We start from the raw sequence: 6,000 nt of genomic DNA on the forward strand, positions 1-6,000 counted from the left end.
AGATCGGCTGTAGTGGTTTAATTTTCAAAGGAGAAGCCAGGCTGTTTGCAAATGGCGGCCCTTGAAGATGAGAGAAGGAAGCAGACTAACAGAGATGCATGATTGGCAGTGGGGAGAGATTTGAAAGCCTGGCTCATAAGTTGATCATGGGGACATCAGAAGTAAATTCTTGGAATGGCACTAAGAACATAAGAGCCTTCTGGATCAGGCAAGTGGCCCATCTACTCCAGCATCCTAGAATTGGAGAACTGGAAGAGACCCTGAGGGTCATCTAATTCCAACCCCCTGCAATGTAGGAATCATAGCTAAGGAATCCCTGATGGATGGCCACCCAACCTCTCTTTGAAAACCTCCAAGAAAAGAGAGTCTACCTTCTGGGTTCTCACAGTGGCTGACCAGATGCTCCAAAGGGAAACCCACAATCAGGATTCAAGTGCAGAAGCACTCTCCCCTCCCCTGTGGTCTCCAGAAACTGGTATTCAGAAGCATCATCAGCTTCTGAAACAACATGAGCAGCTCACATAAAGCGAGGGTTCTTAACAGGACTTCAGCAGCCAGCAAAAGTGACACGTATCATTATCAACCAAAACTCCAGGGAGGAAATTCATCCTCTGTATTCAGAGCTGATCATGTTCCTTCTGGTCCTTAGCAATTCTCAGGCAGCTGGCTATTAGGGGTGCAATAAAAGCTACCCTGACTCAGAGAGGAATTACCATAAAATCTTCTGCAAAGGATGTTCACATGGAGTGACTGAAATTGCATCCGGCAAAGCTTGCTTTCCCCAGAGAGCTTATCTCAAGTGGACAGAAAAATCTCACAGGCCTTACTCTAATGCCAGCCAATAATATATATATATATATATATGTTTTCGTAGATTTTCACGGGTACAGGAATGCAGGTTTTGGTGTCCTCGGGTGTCTTCCCGTGTAAAAGTTGGGGTGTCTAGGCGACGTTTCGACGAGGTCTCACTCGTCATCTTCAGGCTGGTGCTTTCGGCTTCTTGTTACTGGAACAGAGCAGGATCTAAGTGTTTGAGTTCCTATAAATACTGTTGAGGGGGTGTGGTGTATAGCCTCCAACGTTCTGGGCAGAGAGGAAGTTCCCAGGTTAATGTGCCTTTTCTTCTTTTGTTCCTTAATTACTTGAGGGATATCTTGAGTGATTTCTTGAGTGATATTCTGAGTACCACTTAGGTGGGTCATTAGGTGTGGATTAGTTGCTAAAGCTTTCGTGTCTTGACCTCTTGAGCTTGTGAAGAGTTTTTCTGAGAAGATGGCTGTACTGCACTTAGTTGTGCTCTGGCTTGGCTTTGTGTATAGGGGCGAGCTGTGGTTTTGTGCCCTGTGCCAGCCAGATCTGTGTAGGGATTGCAGGGGGGTGCAGCATCCGGAGGTGCCACTATGGTTTGGCTACTGGATGGTGTCTGTAATTTATCTGTGGAGAAGGTCTGGGTTTGGGTCTGGTGTGGTTGATTGGTGATGGCGTTCTGTGTGCCTCTGGTTCTGGTGTCGGTTTTTGTGGGGAGGGCTAATTTCCAGATGTCTGGCAGGCGGGACGTGTCGTCACGCTTGTTCATGTTGTGAGGGTGTTTCTCTATCTCGATGGCTTCCATGATTATTCTCTTGTGGTGATGTTCCATGTTAAAGAGCAATTTGGAATCTGCAAAATTAATTTCGTGTCCTGTTTCTTTCATGTGTTGGAAAAGAGAGGAAGTTTTTTCTTCTTTTTTGACGGCATTCTTGTGTTCTGCGATACGTGCATTTATTCGTCTGTTTGTTTGTCCAATGTACGTGGCTGGGCAGACTTTGCAGGGTATTTCATAGACCCCTTGGTTTTCCAACTGGATTTTATCTTTGGGGTTTCTGAGGATATTGGCTATTTTTTGGTTGGTGCAAAAGGCTGTTTTGATATTGTGTTTATGGAGGATTTTGCTAATTTTATCTGTAGTGCCCTTGATATAAGGAAGGAGGGCCATGCCATTGTTTTCTTCTGTGTCTTGGTTTTTGGGGGGTGTTTCTTTTTGGATTAGCTTCGTAACCCTGTTTTGCTGGTATCCATTGGCGATTAACACATTAGAGAGATTCTGTAACTCAGTTGTCAAGTGGTCTTTGTCAGCCAGGCGTTTGGTTCTGGAGATGAGAGTCTTGGCTACGGAGTTTATTTGTGCAGGGTGGTGGTGTGATTGTGCATGTAAGTAGCGGTTGGTGTGTGTTTTTTTCCGGTAGATAGTGTGTCCTAGTGAGCCATCAGGTTTTTTGTAGATTAGGACGTCAAGGAAGGGAAGTTGGTGGTTGGCTTCTATTTCCATAGTGAATTGTATTTTGGGGTGTAAATCAGACTTGAAGTCACCAACATCCTCTGCTCCAGCAAACCACCCAGAAGCAATTTACACAAAGAAGAACAGAAAGCACTCACCAACCTGAGGAAAGACAACAACATAATCATTCTCCCAGCAGACAAAGGTAATGCCACTGTTGTGATGAACACATCGGACTACCAAGCAAAACTATCAAATCTACTCCAAGACCCTACCTACCAACCTATAAAAACAGATCCCACCACCTATCTGGAAAAAACCACCAAATCCAAAATAAAAGCCTCTCCTATCAGTGAAGAAATCCAGCTAAGAATCATCCCCAGAGAAAAATCATCCAGATGCCCCAAACTCTACGGTCTCCCCAAGATACACAAAGAAGGAACACCACTCAGACCAATAGTCAGCTCCATAGGCTCACCTCTACAAAATCTCGCTAAATTTCTCGCTAAGCAACTTCAGCCCTATGCAGAATCCATCGCTTCACACGTTACAAACTCCTTCCAGTTCATAGAAACAATAAAGAAGCAAAACCTACATCCCGATGACCTACTTGTGAGCTTCGATGTTGTATCTCTCTTCACACAAGTGCCCATTAATGAAGCCTTGACAGCCATTCAAAACAAATACAATCCCCCCGAATACATCCTGGACCTAACCAACCACTGCCTAACCAACACGTACTTCATCCACAATGGACAAAGATACAAACAGATAGAAGGAGCACCTATGGGATCACCCCTCTCACCGGTCATCACAAATTTGTACATGGAACACTTTGAAACCAATGCTTTAGACAAGTCAGAACACAAACCCAAACTTTGGCTCAGATATGTTGACGACACCTTTGTAATTTGGCCACACGGGAAAGAAAAACTAGATAGCTTCCTCACACATCTCAACAGCCTACACCCCAAAATACAATTCACTATGGAAATAGAAGCCAACCACCAACTTCCCTTCCTTGACGTCCTAATCTACAAAAAACCTGATGGCTCACTAGGACACACTATCTACCGGAAAAAAACACACACCAACCGCTACTTACATGCACAATCACACCACCACCCTGCACAAATAAACTCCGTAGCCAAGACTCTCATCTCCAGAACCAAACGCCTGGCTGACAAAGACCACTTGACAACTGAGTTACAGAATCTCTCTAATGTGTTAATCGCCAATGGATACCAGCAAAACAGGGTTACGAAGCTAATCCAAAAAGAAACACCCCCCAAAAACCAAGACACAGAAGAAAACAATGGCATGGCCCTCCTTCCTTATATCAAGGGCACTACAGATAAAATTAGCAAAATCCTCCATAAACACAATATCAAAACAGCCTTTTGCACCAACCAAAAAATAGCCAATATCCTCAGAAACCCCAAAGATAAAATCCAGTTGGAAAACCAAGGGGTCTATGAAATACCCTGCAAAGTCTGCCCAGCCACGTACATTGGACAAACAAACAGACGAATAAATGCACGTATCGCAGAACACAAGAATGCCGTCAAAAAAGAAGAAAAAACTTCCTCTCTTTTCCAACACATGAAAGAAACAGGACACGAAATTAATTTTGCAGATTCCAAATTGCTCTTTAACATGGAACATCACCACAAGAGAATAATCATGGAAGCCATCGAGATAGAGAAACACCCTCACAACATGAACAAGCGTGACGACACGTCCCGCCTGCCAGACATCTGGAAATTAGCCCTCCCCACAAAAACCGACACCAGAACCAGAGGCACACAGAACGCCATCACCAATCAACCACACCAGACCCAAACCCAGACCTTCTCCACAGATAAATTACAGACACCATCCAGTAGCCAAACCATAGTGGCACCTCCGGATGCTGCACCCCCCTGCAATCCCTACACAGATCTGGCTGGCACAGGGCACAAAACCACAGCTCGCCCCTATACACGAAGCCAAGCCAGAGCACAACTAAGTGCAGTACAGCCATCTTCTCAGAAAAACTCTTCACAAGCTCAAGAGGTCAAGACACGAAAGCTTTAGCAACTAATCCACACCTAATGACCCACCTAAGTGGTACTCAGAATATCACTCAAGAAATCACTCAAGATATCCCTCAAGTAATTAAGGAACAAAAGAAGAAAAGGCACATTAACCTGGGAACTTCCTCTCTGCCCAGAACGTTGGAGGCTATACACCACACCCCCTCAACAGTATTTATAGGAACTCAAACACTTAGATCCTGCTCTGTTCCAGTAACAAGAAGCCGAAAGCACCAGCCTGAAGATGACGAGTGAGACCTCGTCGAAACGTCGCCTAGACACCCCAACTCTTACACGGGAAGACACCCGAAGACACCAAAACCTGCATATATATATATATATATATATATATATATATATATATATATATCAGTTTTAGCTTGCAGCCGGAAATGCAGCTATCACTCACCATTAAGGGTGGATAGATTGGTAACTGCTTGGAACAAATAGTTATAAGAATTGAATTCACATTAAAGCTCCTATATATCTGAAATTGGACCCCGCTGGATCAGGCCAAAAGAGGTCCATCTAGTGCAGCCTCCTTTTCTGACAGCACTGTGCATAAGAACTGCAACAGGAGAGCAGCTCCAGTCTCTGCAGCCACAAACAGAGCTGGTCCCTTTGAAATAAGTGCTCTGATGTTTTCAGCACCTGGCTGTTGGAGGTGCATTTTCTTATTGAGACAGGTGCTACTTCAGAATGGTGGGCACTCTGGGGTTGCAAGCAGAGGATACAAACAGCCCTGGCCCCCCTCAACCCGAAAAACAGGGAGAGGGATACCAGGGGCCCATTTGAATCACAGAATCATAGTACTGTAGAGTTGGAAGGGACCCCAAGGGTCATCTAGTCCAACCCCCTGCAATGCAGGAATCACAACTCATTCCATGGAGTCTTTGAAGACCATAGATCTCTTCCTGCAGGATGTTTTCTGCCTGCAAGCGTCTGACTTAGTCAAACACTGTTTAAGTGCTTAGCTGCACTTCTGGGACTTGAAGAACAAATCTGAGCCATTTAAAGAGGAGGTGGAGGGTCTTCTCTGCAATAGGACAAGGCGCCCCAAACATTTTAACAACTCAGAGGGAATTTGTTAGGCATTTGATAAACAGCGCAAAGTACTTCTTGATTCAGTAATAATAAAGCAAACTGAAAGCTTTATTGCCCTTTACACAATCGGTGTCTGTTGTAAAACTATTTTCTAGAATCCATGTCTGGAAGAGCATCTGTACTCTTGCCAAAGTTAATTTCTTTCCTACTGGCCTTAATGAAAGTGTTGTTCCTTGTGAGCCTGGGGCAAATAAAGCAGGAAGCAAGCAGATGTGCAGCCTTCCCTCCAACCTCTGGAACCATTGAACTGTAGTGCTGAAAGGGACCCTCAAGGTCACACAGTAAGGTAAAAAGGTAAAGGCGACGATGGGGTATGGCGCCGTTTACCTTCCCGCCACAGTGGTACCTAGTTATCTCCCCGCACTGGTATGCTTTCAAACTGCTAGGTTGGCAGGAGCTGGGACAGAGCAATGGGAGCTCAACCCGTCATGGGGATTCAAACCACTGACCTTCTTTTATCTGTTTCTCTGCCCCTGCAACTGATTCTAATGTTCATTTTTCATAGAATCCTATAATTGTAGACTGGGCATCTTCCTCCATCTCAAGCCCATCCTTCCCCCCATC

The sequence above is a fragment of the Podarcis liolepis genome, assembly GCF_965112155.1.
Source record: "Podarcis liolepis genome assembly, chromosome: 16".
Taxonomy (NCBI): Eukaryota; Metazoa; Chordata; class Lepidosauria; order Squamata; family Lacertidae; genus Podarcis; species Podarcis liolepis.